This window comes from Melanaphis sacchari, unplaced genomic scaffold (genome assembly GCF_002803265.2).
Source record: "Melanaphis sacchari strain LSU unplaced genomic scaffold, SCAv2.0 Contig302_pilon_pilon, whole genome shotgun sequence".
NCBI lineage: Eukaryota > Metazoa > Arthropoda > Insecta > Hemiptera > Aphididae > Melanaphis > Melanaphis sacchari.
In genome coordinates, this window is record NW_020271176.1 from 45,665 (window position 1) to 66,846 (window position 21,182).

Sequence of the window (21,182 nt, forward strand, 5' to 3'; positions counted from 1 at the left end):
ATACTGTTAGCTAGTGAAAATGTGTTGTATTTTATTAAAATTAAAATACGTAAAGTGCAATCAGGAGATTTATTTAGTTTTAATATCTATCAAAATAGTATTTCTGACCTAAAGTCCGCGACACAAAAATTGGCGCCCGAGTACCGCGGCCCGCACTGCTTTCCTACAAAGAGCCACGAATTATCAACCTATAACTTTTTTTTTTTTAGTGTTTGTATTATTTGTTTTAAGTTTTTAATATTTTATAATTGGTTTGAATAAACAAAATATTAGTTTACAAAATATTTATTGTATTTTCAGTAAATGAAGTTCGAATTCAAAAAAATACGACAATTAATTTAATTACGTTATAGACCACTGATGCGAAACGGCCGCTAAGGTTAGGAGCCAGTTTTCGTGACGTGGACTATAGTTTATAATAACAACAACTGGAATATGTAAAAAAATTACTTTTTGCTGTAATTGGATGATAACCTAATTATCAACAAGATACGTATTATAAGTAGCGTAAAATATAACATAACCTATCAATATGATATTATGTAAAGTGTAATTAAAAAGTTGGAATTGTGTTATATTTATGTTATTGGTTGCTGTTATGCTGATTAGTCCAGAGGTTCTTACATTTATAACGCCAGCCCCCCCCCCCCTTTTTTGGTCAACCACAAACCTGAGCACCCCTTATAGAAATAATTTTAATAGTTATGTTTAGAGTTAGAAATTGTTAAAAATAAACAAAAAATATAGGCTAATATTGATATTAGTATTACAAATTTATTTTAAAATAAAATGTATTTTTTATAAAAGGTTTAAATTAATCGGCCAATTTTATTATTATTACGGACATTCCACAAATTTTTTTCTGTCCTTCCAATGCAATGTTGATTTTTAAAATTTTCTTATGCATCCCCCCCCCTACTATAAAGCTTTCGTTGCCACTAGGAAGGTCGCGCTCCACACTTTAGAACCTCTGAATTAGTCTTTAAATCACCAAAGCTAAAAATTTTTTTTTATTTCTTAGTTAAGATGAAAGAAAATATGCGTAATGGCACATAAAAAATATTTTTAATATAGGGAATGGTCATAAAAATAAAAATAAACAATATACAGAGTGTTAAAATTTCATGTGACAGCGGATTTCAGCATAATGTATTTAAATTAGTAGAAAACGACCAATATGAAAATCTTTTTGAATCATGTAATCTAAGTTATCTTGATGGAATGTGATATAACAGAAGTGTTCATGGCAATTTTACTATTTTATACCATTCCTGTAACTTTAGCAGGAGCTGAAAGATCTTTCAGCAAACTAAAAATAATCAAAAATAATCTTAAAAATAGTACCGGACAAGATCGAATCAAATATTTATCATTGATTGCAGTTGAAAACAAGGCAGCTTCAAAATTGTATTTAAGTGAAGTGATAGATCAATTTGCTAATATTAAAGCTCGGAAAAGATTATAAATTGGATTTGATAGCCTTTATTTTATTTTATTTTATTAGATAGAATTAATAAATTAATAATGATAAAATGTTAGTATTTAAAATTTGTTTTAGTAATTAAATGGATTTCCTTTTTATTTAGAGTATCAATTTATTATCTGTTTATTATTTTCTTTAATAGTTTTATAGAGGTATTTATATTTTAAACAATAATATACGTATAATGTGGTTTTTCCTATAGATAGAATTAAGGAGCCTAATTTATTAACTGCCCCGGGGCCCATTCTCATCTTGTTACGCTACTGGATACCTAGTAATTATCATTATTTTATTCATTAGTGAATGGATGTATTTGTTTTTCTCATATTGTAATAAAATAATATTGTATAATAAATGTATATCTTAAACATTTAAAACGTTAATATAACCTTATAATATAAAAATGTCACCAAAAAAAGTACGTGCTATTGCAATGCAGAAAGCCCAATTGGGTAAAACTTCTTTAAAAAAACGAACAAAGTTTGTAAAAATATACGGTAAGTAGGTAGAGGGCCGTATTTCGGTTTGGTGGCGCCCCTGGCGAATCACTGCATTTGCGCCCCCTCCCCCTCCTCCAAATTAAAAATATACATTAGTTTAAAAAAACATTTGAGATATATAAAACATGTAAAAACACATAGTACCTATATATCAAGTAATAATAACTAATAACATACAACTATTGTGTTTAATAATTTTTAATTTATTTTTATATAATTTTTACACAATATTACAAAGGTACTTTTCTTGATTTAATTGAAGCAAATTGATCAATGACATCATCAAATGAAATTGTCTTCACTATATCTTTTTCTATAGATAATATAGCCATTCCGGCGAGACGATTTTGACTTATTGTTGATCTTAGATTATTTTTTATGATTTTCAGCTTGCTGAAACTCCTTTCACAAGAAGCCGTAGTGACAGGAATTGTTAAAAATATCCGTAGTGCTACCTCTAAATTCGGATATAAATCTTTTAAAGAGTACTGATGAATATGCTTTAGAATATCTAACTGAGTTGCATTCTCAAATTTTGTCATTAATAATGGAGCCTGATATTTGAAATTCTCAATTTCAGAATACAACTCTGCAACATTTAAATCTCGATCATACTTCAATGCCAAATCATTAACCCAGAGTTTTATTTTTTAGACTCCATAGTTGATAATAAGTTACCAGACAAAAAATTAAAATCAGATGCGATTTGTGACATTTTTTCAAACCTCCAACATAAACTGGATAAAATAGAATCTAATGCTTCATAACATTGAGCTCTAAATTTATTTTCTGTGTCTTTTGATTCAACAGAGATACGTTTGTTGGTAAATTCAGAAGTAATATTTAAGGATTTGGCCATATCTTTCGCCTCACTCAGACATTTTTGAAAACCATTTTCCCTTATTTCTTGAATTGATTTTATTAAACCGTTCAACATTTTAACAGCTATATCTATGGTTTGGTTTTTAGTTTGCAATGCAATATTGACGTAGTCTATCTGGTTTAAAACTATATACCATAGATCAAGTAAACATAAAAATTTTAAATTTACTTGGTATAATAAATGTTTAGCACCTATCTTTGTATCATTATTAAGTTTAGAATCCTCAGACAATTTTTCCAATACTTCATAAACACCTTTTATGTTATTTTTAAGTACACTTACGGTCTGTTTTTTAGTAGACCAACGGGTCTCACAGTGTGATTTTAATGTTATTTTTAGTACATTTTTAATTTTTTCCCATCTTGATGTTGAACCAGAAAAATATGTAAATAGTTTTTAAATAACACCAAAGAACGTTATAATATAATAGTTGGAGAAGTTTGTGCCGCATGTACGCCAATTAAGTTTAAACTGTGAGCAGCACATGGAACAAACATAGCCAAATCATTTTTGGAAATAATATGAGCCTGAACTCCATTATGAACTCCAGCCATGTTGGCGCCATTATCAAAGCCTTGTCCTCTGCAATCCATGATGTTTAATCCATCTTCTTTCAATTTACTTGATATTTCATCAGCTAATCCTGATCCAGTTTTCTCGTGGCATATGATAAAGTCAATAAATGATTCTTCTATTGATACTTCACCATTAACAATGTGTACATATCTAATTATTTCAGTTAATTGCTCTTGGTGAGAAACGTCTGGTGTACAATCAAAGAGAATGGAAAAATATTTAGATTTATTTATTCTATTCAATATTTCTTGTTTAACTTGTTGGCCCATAATTATAACTAGTTCATTTTGAATAATGGGAGAAAAATAACTAAGAACTTTATCATGATTGTAACTATGCTTGACATTATTTACATATTCGGCTAATAAAGGATCATACTGACTTATTAATTCGATTAAGCCAAGAAAAATTCCACAATTATCATCGCCTACTTTGTCAGATGAACCTCTTAATGGCAAATTATTTTTTGCGCAAAATAAAATGACATTGCTAATTGTTTTAAGTATATTACGCCATTTTTTTTTTTCATTTTGAATGGCTTCTTGCAAATTATTATCAATAGTTTTACCATCTTTTAATCGTTTCTCAAACTCCTTCCAATCTACATAACATTTTCGATGAAAATCACTTAATTCATGTTCAGAAATTCAAGGATTTAAGTGTTGCCAATCGGAAAAACTGTCGTCACAAAATGGAGATTTTCGCTTATGGTTTTTTTTTTTAAAAAGCAAACATAGGAAACAAAACAGAGCGTCTTTACTAACACTATAGACTAACCACTGTCTTCTCACATTTTCACCATTCGGTAAATATTTGAAAAACCATTTGCCATCAAAATGCCTACCATCTGCATTTAATGGAAAGTAATGATTTACGTAAAGGTGATACTGTTCCTGTTCAACAATATAAGTTCGAATTTTATCTGTTAAGATTGGCCAATTTCCAGGGTCACTAACACATTTTGTATTAACAAACATATGTTCATCTTTCTGAATAATTTGTTGTTCAATATCCTCTTCTAGGTTTAATACATTTTTTGATGTTGATTCAAGTACTGCACAAGGATTTTTTTTTTCGCGATTTTCATTGTTCAGTTTTTTAGTCAACCAATTGACCATATTGGTTGCCAATTTTTCGTCTAATTTTTTTTTTTTTTTGCTTCTTTCCTTCTCAAACCATGCACCAGAATGTTTTTTTGAAGTCATTTTATGTCTACCTATCCTATTCAAAAGAGGTTTGATAATGAATATAGTGAAAATGATAGAAATAATAGGAATTCTATATATTTATTCTTTAGTCAACACTTTTTAATACACATGGTAATATGGTATACCTAATAAAAATTTTAATGCATGTAATATTTATAAAATATGTATCATGAAAGTTAAAACTAAGGTTGGGTGATCATAGAAATAAAATTATATTGTATAAAATAATATTAATATTATAATATTATTAATAATATGCATTTACGCACAAAAATCTTGATATAAACACTTAATATACTTGTTACGTACCGTGTTATTTTACACATATATATTATACGGAGAGGTGATGTGTATACCGATGGGATAATATATTCAAACAGTGTAGCACCAACGGATAGGGCGAACACCTGCACATCGTGATATTAAATATAATGAATAAGACATGGTCACACGTCTTGGACTTCTCAGAAATGATGAGTAAACAACAGTGTTAACATTGTACGATTTAATTTGACAATTAAGACTTGATCACACGTCGTGTAATTCGTAGAACCGATGAAATCGCAGGAAAGGCACCCAACTGAATAATACATTTAATTTAGTGAGCTCCTTAGGGTCATTGGAAGTCACCACCTCCTCAGTCACCACTCTTGACGGTTAATCATATATAAGGGAGACCAGGGCAAGAGCTCAGGAGACGGTTAGGGATATTCAAGACGCTCAGAGGCAGGTCGTAACACCACTCACGGTCTCGTCTATCAGTATTTCAGAGGCAGGTCGTAACACCACTCACACCATCTTGTGCTTATAAAATTGTATTCTTGTACGAGTTAATTGTATTAAATAAAGACTTAATCTTTTAACTTGCAAACATTAGTATTTCTATTTCTACGTTGATATATGAATCGACGTTGACATAAGGGACGCAACATACTCTTAAAAATTTAAAATATTTCTTACGCATTAAATACTCTTTAATATAGCTTAAATTAAAGCACCTGATGACGATGGCATTTTATCCTCAAAAAAACACTCTGCGGAAATAACGAAACCACCTTGTAAAATCCACAAAATTTCAATACTTTTTTTTAATTTCTAGAAAAAAATATTCTACAGCCTGCATCGATCTCTGTTTTCCAATATTTTATTCTCAAATTAAATATGACTTTAAAAATACGACAATTTTACGTATTTTTACAAATTATTTTATACTGCGATTATTTAAAATCAAATAAAAAATAGTGGTCGATGCGGCCTGTATAGTCTTATTCTTTCAGATAAAAAAAAAAACAATTATCTAAATCCCACAATTCTACGAAGCTTAATAGTTATTCCTGTGGAGTCATTTTTGTTTAATTGTTTATATAATACATCGTATCACCCTCCAAAAAAAGGTATCTATGGGCATCTAACAGTAGATTATAGAAAACTGAAAAAGTATTATAATTGAGGTAGTAACTAAAATATGAAATTTAATTTTAAAGTTGGATAAAATTATGGAAATTTTGTAAAACCGGCATCGGGATCCTTAATTAATTTAACTATTCTTCTTAAATATTATAGTTCGTACGAGTGCGAGTGCTTAAAAGCTAAAAAAATGAATTACCATAATGTACTTACGTCAATTTTTCGTCAACGAAACTACGTCGAGACTCGGCAACAATTCAATAGAAAATAAAACCGTTGTGCTTCGATTGTACTGTACTTTATATTATTATTATATCATTACTATGATAGACCATAATAATTTGTTTACAGTTTTATTTGAAGAAACAGTATAATAACGCAGTCGATAATACGACTGGCCCGACGACCGACATCACAAAACGATAATATCTATATTAAGAATTACGTAGTTCACTGTTTAATAGAAGCTCAAATAACACATTGCTAATAGTAATGTCTTATATCTGAATAACAGGAAATGTACATTTTGGATACGTACCTACAATACTTAATAGTTGTGCTATAATTACATACATATCTAATCTATTATATTAATACTAAATCATACGTATAAATACATATAATTCATATGCTCTGTCCATCCTAAAAGTTATTAAAATAAATATACATTTTTCAAATATTACGTGAAAAATATTACATGAGTAGTATTGAAATTTGCGCCCCTCTCAGAAGTTTTAGAATTGCGCCCCTGGCCCATGCCCTCTTGCCCTGCTCTGAATAAGGCCCTGAGTAGGTACTATACTACATTGGTAGAAATTGAATATTGATATTATACTATACTTTTATATGCAACTAATATTCTAATTTCTAATGTATATGAATTTATATTCTGATATAAAGTTCTATTCAAACGACGTTAGACGAAACAACTCAAGAATACGGATTGACTTAAGTAATAAATACTTCGACACCAATAATTCCTAGGTAAAGTATTTTAAAATTATAACATTTTTTCTATATTTTGGAAATAAAAAATTTAGATCATTATTCTTTTACTAATACTTATAATTGTTTTAATAATAGGGTTGATGTTTTTACAAGTAATATTGATATTACCGGGATAAATTCATTAGATTGTGCGGATGTAAATATCGAATCGAATGAGTTTAATTTTACATAATTTTTATAATATTTTAGTTTACTCAGTATTCACTACTCCTATAGTCGTATATAATATTATGTAAGTTTGTAAGTTAATTTGTAATTTCACTATTTTAGTGTATGTAATGAAATAGATGGGCCTAGGATCGTAGACGTAACTCATATATTTGGTCAAAAAAAAAATATTAAGCATAATGGTAGATTTTGCTATAATTTTACAAATATGAATTGTATACGTTGTAATTCTATTCAGAATTTATATTTAAATGTGAAATGTGTGGTATCGAAAATAAAATTAGTTCTTCAAAAAACTGCCCAAAAAGTAATAGGTCTATAAATTAAGCTGCAGTAAATAGTAATATCGCTGTCGGCAAGTAAACAGCAAATGATACAATTGTGTAATTTATATGATAAATTTTCTGACATCAAGTTGAATAAAGACTAAAGAATAATTATATGAACGTCAATGATTGACGCCAACCACCACGTTAATCGCCAGCATCAAGATGTCAAAAAATTTTATATTTTCCTCTGAAGAGGACGAAACTTTGATAGATTTTGTTAAAAAAAATAAATTAATTAATAAATTAGTTCTTTTTTAGGAAACCATTAAACGATCCATGCGGCCATCCTCAATCCACACTCACGACTTGTCGAATATACCCGGATCGATAACCCATATTCTATATATATATATTTATTAATTACAAATTATCTATAAAACCTAATATACGTTAAATACTTTACTTGAATAAGGTATCCCTGATCTCTAGTACATTAGTATTAGACACCGAGGTCGAATCCCCGAGACCTCATTAATAAAAATATAACTTAATCAGTATAGCGAACTCAAGACTACTAGCACCCGATGAAGAAGAGACGTTACACGTTCAAAAGAGAGTATCATAAAAATATCGATGTACCTCAACATGTATATTTTTTAACTGGAAGAAGGGAGCTACAAGTATTGAGTCTGATGCTATTGCCTAGAGATTTAAAAAAAGTGTTGAAATGCATGGTGTTAAATTTTTTAAGCTGGTCGATAATTATCTATTTATATTTTACATACAAATATATTTTGTTTTCATCATTACTTGCTTGCAGGCCCGTATTTAAGGGAGGGCTCGGAGGGGCAATTGCCCCTGGCGGCAATATAAAAATTAGATTTAGGGGCGGCAAAATATTGAAATGGTCAAAAATGTAAAATTTATTTGTAGCTCATTTTACCTAATGAGTATAATACAAAAATATAATATATAATTAGTATAATAAAAAAAAACTATAATAATATAATTATACCAAAATAGATTTTGAATGTAGAATGTACTTAATAAAGTTCTAATAAAGTTTTTATTCGTTATCAACTCGAATGTCAATAAAATGCTTTGGGCATATTGATGTAAACATATGATTCGTATTTAGCTCTACGAATCGTAGACTATGAAAAATACATACTAAAAATAGAAAATATACAATTGCGGCCTGGGGGTATTGCCATGATATAAGGAACTACGAGTCTACGACTGCCGATTGTTGACAATTTATGCTGCTATTATTATAATATTATCGATAACAAAAATCAACATACAATTTTATTATTAGTGAACTATTCGTGAACAAGTGCTTTAGTGCTGTACTGACGTGGTGTCGTGTTCTGTTAATCAATCTATTTTAACTATTAATTAATATTATACATTTATACTACGCGTGTATATTCAAAACAGTAAGTATTATAATTTATCATTGATTTTAAAATATTATAAAACCAATAGTATTATATGGTATTTAATATTTATATTGTCGTATACACTATTATGATAAATTATTTACAAAATGTTAAATTGTGCTTGAATTCTAATAATTAGAAAAAAAACAATTATTGTTCTTAAGAGTTGCAGAATATTAGTTACGATATATTTTTATTATAATATTAGTAGCTCGATTAGTAGGTACTTATAACATTATTTTTAAGAAATTGATTTTTCTCATATAAGTCACGAATTTACATTCTGAATAGGTACATTTTATATTTGTAATAATGTTTTATACCTATTTTACTTAGTTATGGCTCCAAGAAGAAATAGGCTTAGTGGGGCTGAATACAAGAAAATAGCTAAGCTCAAAAAATTTAATTTGAATAAAGTTGTTCAAAAAACTATTAAAATCGACACAATGTTCAAAAGTAAGTATTTTATTTATGTTGTCTGTAAAGTAAACTAATAATAATATGAAATTTATATAAATACATAATAAGTTTAATTTTTTTTTTTTTAAGAAATTAAATATTATTAACCTAACCTGTTGCCCCTGGCGGCAATTTTTGTAAATACGGGCCTGCTTGCTTGTTTAAAAAAAAAAAAAAAAATTATATTACAACCTACTTATATCTACTTATATATATATATAGTTCATAATGTAATTTAGGCGATGGAGATAGTAGCATATATCAGCATAACGAAACGTTTAAATGAAATACAGAGTGGGGCAGTGGGTTCTGACAATTTTTAGAGAACTTTGGTAAGGTACTAAAGTAGATAAGATAAACTAGTTTGTCGCCAGATTAAAGTTTATGATGTTTAGTTTTACTTTATCAGTAATCATGGACACGTGGCCTGTGAATCAGCGCATTTTTGCCGTTACGACGTTTATTGAGTGTAAATCCATTATAACTGTACAACGAAATTTTCGACGACAATTCAATATTCCTGTTGGAGGTAATGTTCCTTCACGGAATTCAATCTTAAACTGGTATCATAAATTTAAAAATACTGGTTCTGTTTTAACAACTTATAAAGGCAGCCAAAAAAGTGTAAGAACACCAGAAAATATTGAACGAGTACGTCAAGCAATCGATAAAAGTCCACAACGCTCGGCAAGGCGCCATTCTCAGTCGTTGAACTTGTCCACCAGAACTATTCGAAGGATTTTACATAATGATTTACAAATTTTTCCATATAAAGTGCAGATAGTGCAACAACTCCTTCCGAATGATTTTGGTACGAGAATTGAATTTTGTAACAGGTTTCAGCAATTGTTACACGAAAATCATGAATTGATGTCTAATTTGATAATGTCAGATGAAGCACATTTTCATTTATGTGGTGTAGTAAACAAGCAAAATTATCGTTTTTGGGCTACAGAACAACCTAGTTTGTTGCATAAAACTCCTTTGCATTCTGCAAAAGTAACTGTATGGTGTGGCGTTACATCGTTTGGCATTTTGGGTCCGTACTTTTTCGAGGAAAACAATGTGACTGTGACCGTAACATCTGAACGTTATGTGGAAATGTTGAACAACTTCTTACCAACTGAATTACAACGATTAGGAGTACATGATAAAGATCTATGGTACCAACAAGATGGTGCTACCAGCCATACAGCGCGTATTTCATTGGCTGTTCTTAAACAAATGTTTCCGAATCGTGTGATTTCGCGGAATGGTGATATTGCCTGGCCACCACGTTCTCCTGATTTGACTCCACCTGATTTCTTTTTGTGGGGTTATTTGAAATCTAAAGTATTCACTAGTAAGCCACATACACTACTAGAGTTAAAAGAAAACATTAAACGGGAAATTGCAGCTATCGATGTACATACCCTACAGAGAGTTATGGACAGTATGAAAAAACGGATAACCGACTGTATACAAAATGGAGGCGGCCACTTAAGTAATATAATTTTTAAAAATTAAGATTTTTGTTTATAACAATTAAAAATAATCTTTATGTTGAATAAAATACAATTTGTTTCATTACTTTGTTTTGAATACTTGACCAATAAACTACAATTAAAATTCGTCAGAACCCACTGCCCCACTCTGTACTTCCATATAGCCAAGCATTAAGAGTGGAAAAAATTGAATGCCGAAATCATTTATTGAGGAATTATTCTAAGAAAATGATGGCCTTAAGTAAAAGATTCTTCAGTAGACGGCTTCCTTTCCAAAGGTATGGGCGATAAGGCATACAAGATAATAAAACGATTTTTCAGCGATTATAGAAATAGGTCAAAGTTTTTAAAAAACAGTGATGGAAGAGTTATAAGTGATGAAGAGGAAAAATTAAAGACATGGAAAGAATATATAGAAAAACTATATGGAAACGAACAAGCAGACACTATACAATTATCCATAACGAGGCCGGAAGATATGCAATACAACACAGGACCACCAATATTAAGAGAAGAATTTGAAATAGCCTTAAAAGAACTTAAAAGTAATAAAGCACCTGGGATAGACGAGTTAAACGGAGAACTATTAAAGGCATTAGATGGGTATGGAAAAGATATTTTGTTTAGAATAATAGGAGAAGCATACAAGAGTGGCATCATTCCGAAAGATTTCGAGAAATGCATTATGATACCGATTCCTAAGAAACAGAAATCAGAGAGATGTGAAGAATACAGAACAATTAGCCTCATAACACATGCCTCTAAGATTCTTACAAAAATAATGCACAAAAGAATAGAGTCGAAAATAAATGAAAATATAGCGGAAGACCAATTTGGTTTCAGGAAAAATAGAGGCACTAGAGAGGCGATAATATGTTTAAGAATAATCATAGAAAAAATGATAAGAATCAACAAACCACTGTTTATTGCCTTCTTAGATTTGGAGAAGGCCTTCGATAATGTTAAATGGTCAAAACTATTTAGGATCCTGGAGGATATTGGAATGGACTATAACGATAGGAAAATTATTCATAATCTGTACATCAATGAAATTGCAGTCATAAAAGCTGAAAAAGGTAACAACCAGGTAGAGGCTAAAATTGCCAAGGGGGTAAGACAAGGGTGCAATCTATCACCTACGTTATTCAATTTGTATATAGAAGAAGCTTTAAAAGAAATAAGAAAAGAAAATATTGGAGGAGTAAAGATAGGAGGAGTACTTGTACAAATGTTGCGTTTCGCGGATGATATTGCTGTAATTGGAGAAAGTGAAGAACACATAACTAACATGCTCGAAAAAATAAATGGTATGCTTAAAGAACACTACATGAAAATAAATCAACGAAAAACCAAGATCCTTATTTGTAGCAAACAGCAGATTTATGCAAATATAACTCTAGATGGAATACCACTGGAGACAATTCAAAGTTTCACATACCTGGGGAGCAAAATCACAAGCGATGACAAAAGCCATACAGATATAGTATGTAGAATAGCGCAAGCCAAACAGGCCTATTATAAAAGGAGAAATCTTTTTACTTCAAATAGAATAAGTCTGGACACCAGGAAAACACTTATAAAATGCTTTGTGTGGAGCGTAGCTCTATATGGAGCAGAGACTTGGACAATAATGAAGGCTGATAAAGCCAAAATAGAAGCCTTTGAAGTATGGTGCTGGAGAAGAGTGCTAAAAATTTCATGGACGGATAAGATAAAAAATGATGAGGTTTTCAGGAGAATGAATACTCAAAAATCAATATGGAATACGCTAAGACTGAGAAGGAAAGCATGGATAGGACACGTAATAAGGAATAGTCCTTGGATAACCACAATAATAGAGGGAAAGATTGAAGGAAAACCGGGAAGAGGAAGGCCCAGAACCCCATTTATGAAGCAATTGATGGAAGATACCGGTATAGGAACATACTGGGAGATGAAGAGGGTTATAAGTGACAGAGACAAGTGGAGGGAAACATCAATAATCATTTAACCAATCTTCGGATTGAAAAAAAAAAAAAAAAAAAAAAAAAAGTAAAAGATCTGATATGTCAATTGATATTAGAAAAAAAATATCCGAAAATATTCTTAGGCTAAGAATCAATATCACTTGTGCAATAAAACATCAAAAATTACAAAATATACCACTGTCTCAAAAGATATCAGGTAAAGTAGAGTTAAAAAATTAATATTTATTCGAGTAACAATAAATTAATAATGTATTTATTATATTTTAGCACTTCGATTTTATATAATTAATGTGCCAAATTATCGGTTATTCAATAATCACAATAATTGTTCTTCTTATTTTTGTAAAGAAAAAATGATAACAAACAAATTATAAATATAAAAAAATATCCGATGAAATAAATATTATTGTTTCTCGTCTATCTGAAAATGCAAATAGTCTGATAATTGACGTTGATAATAATATTTGCGAGCAATTTAATAGCGTATTTGATATATTTATAGAGGTAAAAGTATAAATTTTACATAGTTCGTGCCTGGACACCGTAGAGGCCACACGTTATCCGCACACCGTCTTTAATAGCTACCGATAGCAGTAATAGCAGCAATTACGACGTACTGCCGCACTGGTAATGTATATCAACATCTTAGGTATATAATATTATATAGTCCATTAGATAATCACCGCATCGTAAACTAAATCGCGCCTACGGGCGATAAGCCCGCTACGCACATTCGATAACCACACACACACTAACAAAATGATTCCAACTAATTCTAGAAATTAACGAAAAATACCTCCTATAACTATCAGGAAAAATAAAATAATACGCTCAGACACTGATAACTCTGAACCTCCAACTCCCAAGTCCGATACGGAATTTAGATCACCAAGACATACGTCAAAAGCCTTCGACCTGCCAACTAAAAGCCCCATCAAGCCCACACCAAATCGCTACATTATACTAACCGAAAACACCGTAATAAATGATCAAGAAATGGCCAACAGCAACAACGATAACGCACACACCTCACAAACAGATAATCAAAACAATAATAACATTCAACCACAAACAATTAACGATAGCACTCCTAAAATACCACCGCTATTCATAGCCAATATAACAAAATTCACACAATTTCGACTCGAAATATCAAAAGTCATTATTAATGATTTTACTGCCACATCCAAGAACGATAAAATAAAAGTTAATGTTGAAACCGTAGACGACTTCCGCACCCTAACCAAGTTTCTCGATGACAAAAAATACGAATACTATACATACAGATTAAAAAACGAAAAAGACATTTCCGCAATAATTAGAAACTTACCCACATCAATAACCGAGTTTGAAGTTATGGAAGAACTAAGAAGACTTAATTTTCCTGTTAAATCCGTCTTAAGACTAAATAACAAAAATAAGACACCAACCCCACTAATGGCATTACAATTGGAAAACAACCCTTTATCACAAGACATTTTTAAACTAAATAAATTGCTAAACTGCATAATTATCACCGAACCTCGCCGAAAATCAAAAGACCCTCCACAGTGCACAAATTGTCAGAGATACGGTCATACTCGCAAATCGTGCAAACTTCAGCCTCGCTGCGTAAAATGTAACGAACCACACCACTACTCAATCTGTGAAAAATCATCAAATATACCTCCTACCTGTGTTAACTGCAACGAAACGCACCCGGCAAACTACAAAGGCTGTGTCTACTTCAAAACAATCAAAAGCAAAAAGTTAATCAATCCCCAAAAACATCCACAAACTGAAAGCCAACCCATAATAAACCCAGCAAGAAACGACAATGCAATTAACTCCACCAAAAGAACCCCAAACCCCACATCATATGCTGAAATAACTAAAGGGAAAATAAACAGCACAAATTTATTCAATCCAGAACAAATACCAGATGTTCCACTAAACGATAACTTACAAAAAACAATCACAGAATTTATTGAAAACATTCTACAAAACATCCAAAATATCATAAGCTCAATCTTCAATTCGATAACAAATAATCTATCTCCTCAAAATTTAAATGTCTTTAATTAATTTAAATGACATTAATTTAGTTAACTGGAACGCCAACGGCATCAAATCAAAAATATCATCACTTATGGAATTCTTAACGAGACACAAAATAGACATTGCCTGTATTACAGAAACCCACCTAAAAAATCACGAAACGTTCAAGTTAAATGGTTATAACATCTACAGAAAAGACAGAGACCATATACATTCATCCGGAGGAGTGGCCATCTTAATCAAAAAAAATATAAAGTATTACCAATCAACTACTCCCAATATGATAAACTTAGAAGCCACCTCAATAACTATTTCAACAAACAAACATCAAAAAAAAATCATCTCGGCCTACAATCCACCTAACAAAAAAATCCAAAAAGAAGACATATCAAAAATATTTGATAACCACCCAACGATACTCCTAGGAGACCTAAACTCTAAAAACCAAATATGGGGATGTTTAAAAACAAACCCAAATGGAATCAAACTTCTCCAAATCACATCCGAACTCAGGATACTAATATCCCCACCACCTAAACCAACCTTCCAACGATCTGGAAGAATCCCAGACATACTTGATATTGCACTAATATCAAATCTACCCTCCACTCTGCATCATCAAGTTATAAACGAGCTAGACTCCGATCATGTTCCAGTCATCACTACTCTTAATGAGCCCTTAATAATGAACCAGTGCATCCCAAAACTAATAACCGCACCAATAAATTGGCAAACGTTCAGAGATAAACTAAACACAAACCTAAGCTGCGCCAGACAATATAAAAATCCAGAAGACATTAACACTAGTATAGAATACTTGACAAACACAATAAAAAAGTTAATCAACCAAGCGTTGACCAAAAATAACAAAACCATCAAACACTCACCTGCAGACTCTCTTCCAGCTGCAATCCAAAATCTTATAAAACAAAAACACAAAGCGAGAAGAATTTGGCAAAACACTAGAAACCTTGCAGTCAACGAAGGCTCAACCAACTCACCAGAAGAGTTAAATGGGAATTGGACAACCTTAGATACAACTCATATAGTGCATATCTTAAAAAAATAAACCCTAACGACTCGAGTCTCTGGCTAGCGACCAAACGCATACTTAAACAACAAAACGTAATTCCCCCTCTGAAAAACGGACCAGCCAAATTCGAAACAAACGCCGAAAAGACCGAAGTCTTCGCAAACCATTTTGCATCCTGCTTCACCTCCGTAGATGATGATGCCGCATATAACGATCAAAGAGAAAACTCAGATGAATCATTGAACGCGACAAACAATAATAACAACTACAATAATATTATCATCCCAACATCTCCCAAAGAGATACAGCTACTCATATCTAAATTAAAAAATAAGAAAAGTCCGGGTCACGATCTATTAACTAACAAAATCATTAAAAACCTGACATCAAAAGCGCTATCTTACTTAGCTTCCCTATTTAATGCTGCCATGCGCATCGCTACCTTCCCCTCTACATGGAAGCACGCTATAATAGTCCCTATTCACAAATCAGGAAAGCTAGCGAATTGTCCCACCAGCTACAGGCCAATCAGTCTGCTACCAACATTATCCAAACTGTACGAAAGAATATTGTTGGAAAGGTTAAAACCCTATCTTCACGTTATCCCGAAACATCAATTCGGGTTTAAAACCAAACACTCCACATGCCACCAAATTCAACGTATAACTGAAATAATTGTACACGGCTACGAAAAAAAACAATATACCACAGCAGCATTCATAGATTTAACACAAGCTTTCGATAAGGTCTGGCACCGTGGGCTTGAACAAAAATTAAAATTACTAAAACTCCCTACATACCTACTCAAAACCATCACATCCTTCATACTCAACAGATCTTCCAAAGTTAGAGTAGGATCAGACTTCTCACAATCACACCACATCAAAGCTGGAGTCCCCCAAGGATCAGTCTTGGGACCTACTCTGTTTAATATCTACTGCCATGACATCCCAATTCCCCTTAACTCTCAATTAGCAATGTTTGCGGATGACACGACAATTCTCACACAAGACAGCTCCCTAGATTTAGCAATCCAAAACCTACAAATCTCACTAAATGAAATAACTACCTGGTTCCAAAAATGGAAGCTGAATCTAAATCCAACAAAAAGTGAGGTTAAAATATTCACTCTTAAGAGATATAACAACCCTAAAGATATCCACATAAACAACCAGGTCATCCAATGGAATAAAAAAGACGACGCAGTCAAATACTTGGGTGTCCACCTAGATGAAAAGCTTACCTGGAAAATTCATATTAACAAAAAACTTGTACAGGGCTATACAAGGATGAGAACTCTTTACCCTTTAGTAAACTACAAATCAACACTACAAATCAAGTCATCTCTCCTTCTATATACCTCAATAATCAGACCACTGTTAACATATGCCTGCCCTGCTTGGGCGGCAGCCTCACCCACAAAAATTAAAAAAATCCAAACTCTTCAAAACAAATTCCTTAGGATCTCCCTAAAAGCACCATGGTTTATGAGGAATCGTCAAATCCATAACGACACTGGAATACCCTTAATAAGTACCTGGATAAAAACCCAATTCAAAAACTTCCACGCTAAGCTAAAAAAATCGGACGGCGGCCGTCATTACCAACTAGGAAGCAAAACCCTAAACAGGCGGCTAAAACCTCGACTGCCTCAAGACATACCCTCAACGGACAACGAAGAGCCCTCATCAGAAGATGAAGAATAACCAATACTATTAATATTATATTATTTTGTATTCTAATTATTATTATAATTTATAACTATTATTATTACATATAACCTAAACTTAAACCTATTACCATGAACTAATATATTATATCATTACTATCATCAATTTAAATGTAAAGATTAAATTATAATTGTAAAATATTTGTAATAGCACCTGGTGTGCTGAAACATTTGTTAAAGAATAAATAAAAAAAAAATAAATTTTACGGAAAAAAGTTCATACACAACTCAAATTCAAGCGGCAGTATTAAGTTTCAACTCGAAAGAGTACTTACGCACAATTAAAAAATACGTGGCACAGACTAGTCCAGGTATTTATAATATTATTTAAAAATTGTTATCTTATACTAATAATGATCAGTAATGTTCTTAAAAATATACTGATGTTCTTATTTGTAGGAAAAATAAGAAAATCTTTTTTGAAACGAACATTGGATAAACGTAATTTCTGCCAAAAAAAATAAATGACAACAATTAAAAGAAATCCTAAAATAAGAGCCAAAATATCAGGAAAGGCTGATAAAAATTATGGAAATGCTAAACAGTTGGATCATATTAGAAACATAAACAATCTTGAATTAATTATAGAAATGAATTCATTTGTCAAGTATATAATTCATAAAACAAATATTAGTTGTATGTATGTGGTGTGAACATACATTATGGTTTTTAAAAATCACTGTTTTTGTGTTACACGGAAAAAATGGCTCGAGTGAAGTATTTCTCCTTATACTTTTTAAACCTTACTGCCGAAAAGTGCTGTGAATATACAGATACATACTACTAATATTATTTTCAATTTAAAAATAGAAATAATAAAGATGATATTAAATTTATCTCGTAATATTTTAGAACGAAACTGCCAAAAGTTGTAAAGTTAATAGAATTATAGTAAACCAATGTACCCATATTTAATTCATATACCAATTGTTATTATAATATAATACCTATATTTATATTTATAAATCAAATGTTGTACTTCTGATAATGGTAAACTTAAACTGAAAAAAACACTCGATTATTTTTATTAAATTCAAGGGCAACTTCATGTAACGCAAAAGAATTTTTATTTTAAAATATATACACCAAAATGGGTGTCAGTTAAAAAAAATTATTATGATCCAGATTTTTGGCTATCAAATATGGTAAATCATTCAAAAAATAAATAAACATAAATTATAATTTGCACAGTTATAACTTTTGAAATATATACTTCTTAAATATATACTAATTATAATATAATAAAATATTTACATATTTATATTTTATTTCAGACTTTATTTACAGTGTTTACTGCCGGAAATAGTTGATCCGCTATATAAATATCGACTAATGGTGTCTGATATACGAGAACCAAAAAAAAAAAAAAAATAGAAAAAAAAAACAGTGAAAATAAATTTATTTTAAATTTATTATTTTATTAATATTATTAATTTAGGAGTTCATGCATTTGCTTATCAATCTTGCAAAGTCGTATTTAATGCTAGATGACATATAAATCCATTTCAAGATACTGTGGTTAAGTATGTGAAATTTTATGTTGCATATTTTTGCATATTTAGAGGCTTTTTAACTATTTGACATATTTATGCGTTTTTCGCGTTTATTATGCATATTTTTACTGAAATTTGATTAAAATGCAATCATTTATATTTTTACACTGTATAAAATATATGGGAGTTTTCGCAACATCAAATTATTAAAAATAAAATTTATAGAGCAGATAAAGCGAGTACAAATGTACGTATACGAACGTATAGGTACATAGCCTGCATTAAGCAATTAGTGGAAAACATGTTATGTTATGTAACAATATGTAATATTATCCGACTCTTATCTTTTTGGTACTTTTACATTGGTTTATTCTAGACTATATTTCAGTCGTTATTGTGACATAGTGTACGGACGTTCGTTCAGTTTAACAATATTTCACAAATCTTATACATTTTTTAACTTCGTTTTGAAATTATCGATCATGCCGAAAGAAAAACCGTCAACGGCCTATAAACTAAGATAATTAGTAAATGAATTTGGTGAAAATATATTCTCGGCCGATAATAATATATTTTTTTGTAATGTTTGTGAAGTAAAAGTCGCGAGTGTAAAACGCTTTAGTGTTGTGCAACATATTAATACTAAGAAACACAAAACATCACTTCACCGACTGCAAAAAAGTAAGGAAAGAAAATATTTGCGACAACTTATCCCTACAACTCCGAAAAATCAGACTTTAATTTTGATCTGTGCAAAGCCATGTTAGGAGCTAATATTCCGTTTAATAATTTGAACAATCCGCAGTTTAAAGATTTTCTTGCCAAGTATACTAGACAAAATGTTCCTGCCGAACTTACGTTGCGGAATGGATATATTGATAGTTGCTACACTGAAATAATGAATGAAATAAAATAACTTGTCGATGGGAAAATAATATGGATTTCAATGGATGAAACGACTGATATTGAAGGAAGGTACATAGTCAATACAATTATTGGAATTCTAACACACGATAGCCCCGGTGAAATATTTTTTATAAAATAAATGTCGAAAAACTTGACAAAACAAACCATAGCACTATTTGTAATGCATTTGATAGATCATTGTTCTTAATTTGGCCCGAAGGAATACGTTATGGTGACGTGCTGTTGTTTTTAACAGACGCAGCGTCTTATATAAAGAAAGCAGCACGTCATTTACGAGTATCTTATAATATAATACAATAACTGAATATTATAACTGAATTTTTTACATTGTGTCAAAAACCTGATGTTTTTGGCCAATTCGCGAAGACATTGGTGTATGGTGATGTTCCACGTTATTTCACATAGAACAAATCCAGTAAAAAATGGGAGCCACGGAAACAAGGAAAACCACATCCTTCCATTACAGGCATATTCAAAGCTAAGAAATTGGGGAGACTTTACACGGTACATCCAAAGCAACGTGAGTGCTTCTATTTACGTTTGTTATTGGTGAATGTTCCCGGACCAACGTCTTTTGAATTTCTACGAACAGTTAATGGTCGAGTATTCAATACATACCAGGATGCATGTCGTGAACTGCAATTGCTAAAAGACGATAACCATTGGGACTTAACGCTTGCTGATGCTGCGTTGACATCAACACCGAATAACATTCGTCAGTTGTTTGCAATTACTTTGACGACATGTTATCCCTCGCAAGCACAAACTTTGTGGGAAAAATATAAAAATTGTATGACAGAAGACATCTTGCACCGAATTAGACAAATAAATCAATGCCAAAACATAGATTATACATCAGACATGTACAATGAAGCATTGGTCTTGATCGAGGATTTATGTGTTCTTATTTCAAATTTACCACTTAATCATTATAGTATGCCATCACCTAATCGTCCAGCCACCGACTTAGTCAATACCGATTTCCTGATCGTTTTGTCTGGAAGCATTGATGCTTTTATTTACCGATTGAATTGTTGGGAGCGGACGTTGTCGTCGCCGCCGGCGACGACGCGATTATACAAAAGGCGATAGCAAAAGCATGATACAGG

The 21,182-nt window shown here is 31.2% G+C and overlaps 1 protein-coding gene across 1 annotated transcript in view; it reads right to left on the minus strand.

The window, feature by feature from the left end:
• The window catches only part of LOC112596153, a gene marked incomplete at its 5' end in the record, with an annotated part of 88,416 nt that overhangs the window by 42,119 nt on the left and 25,115 nt on the right, over positions 1–21,182 (minus strand). The window lies entirely within an intron of this gene.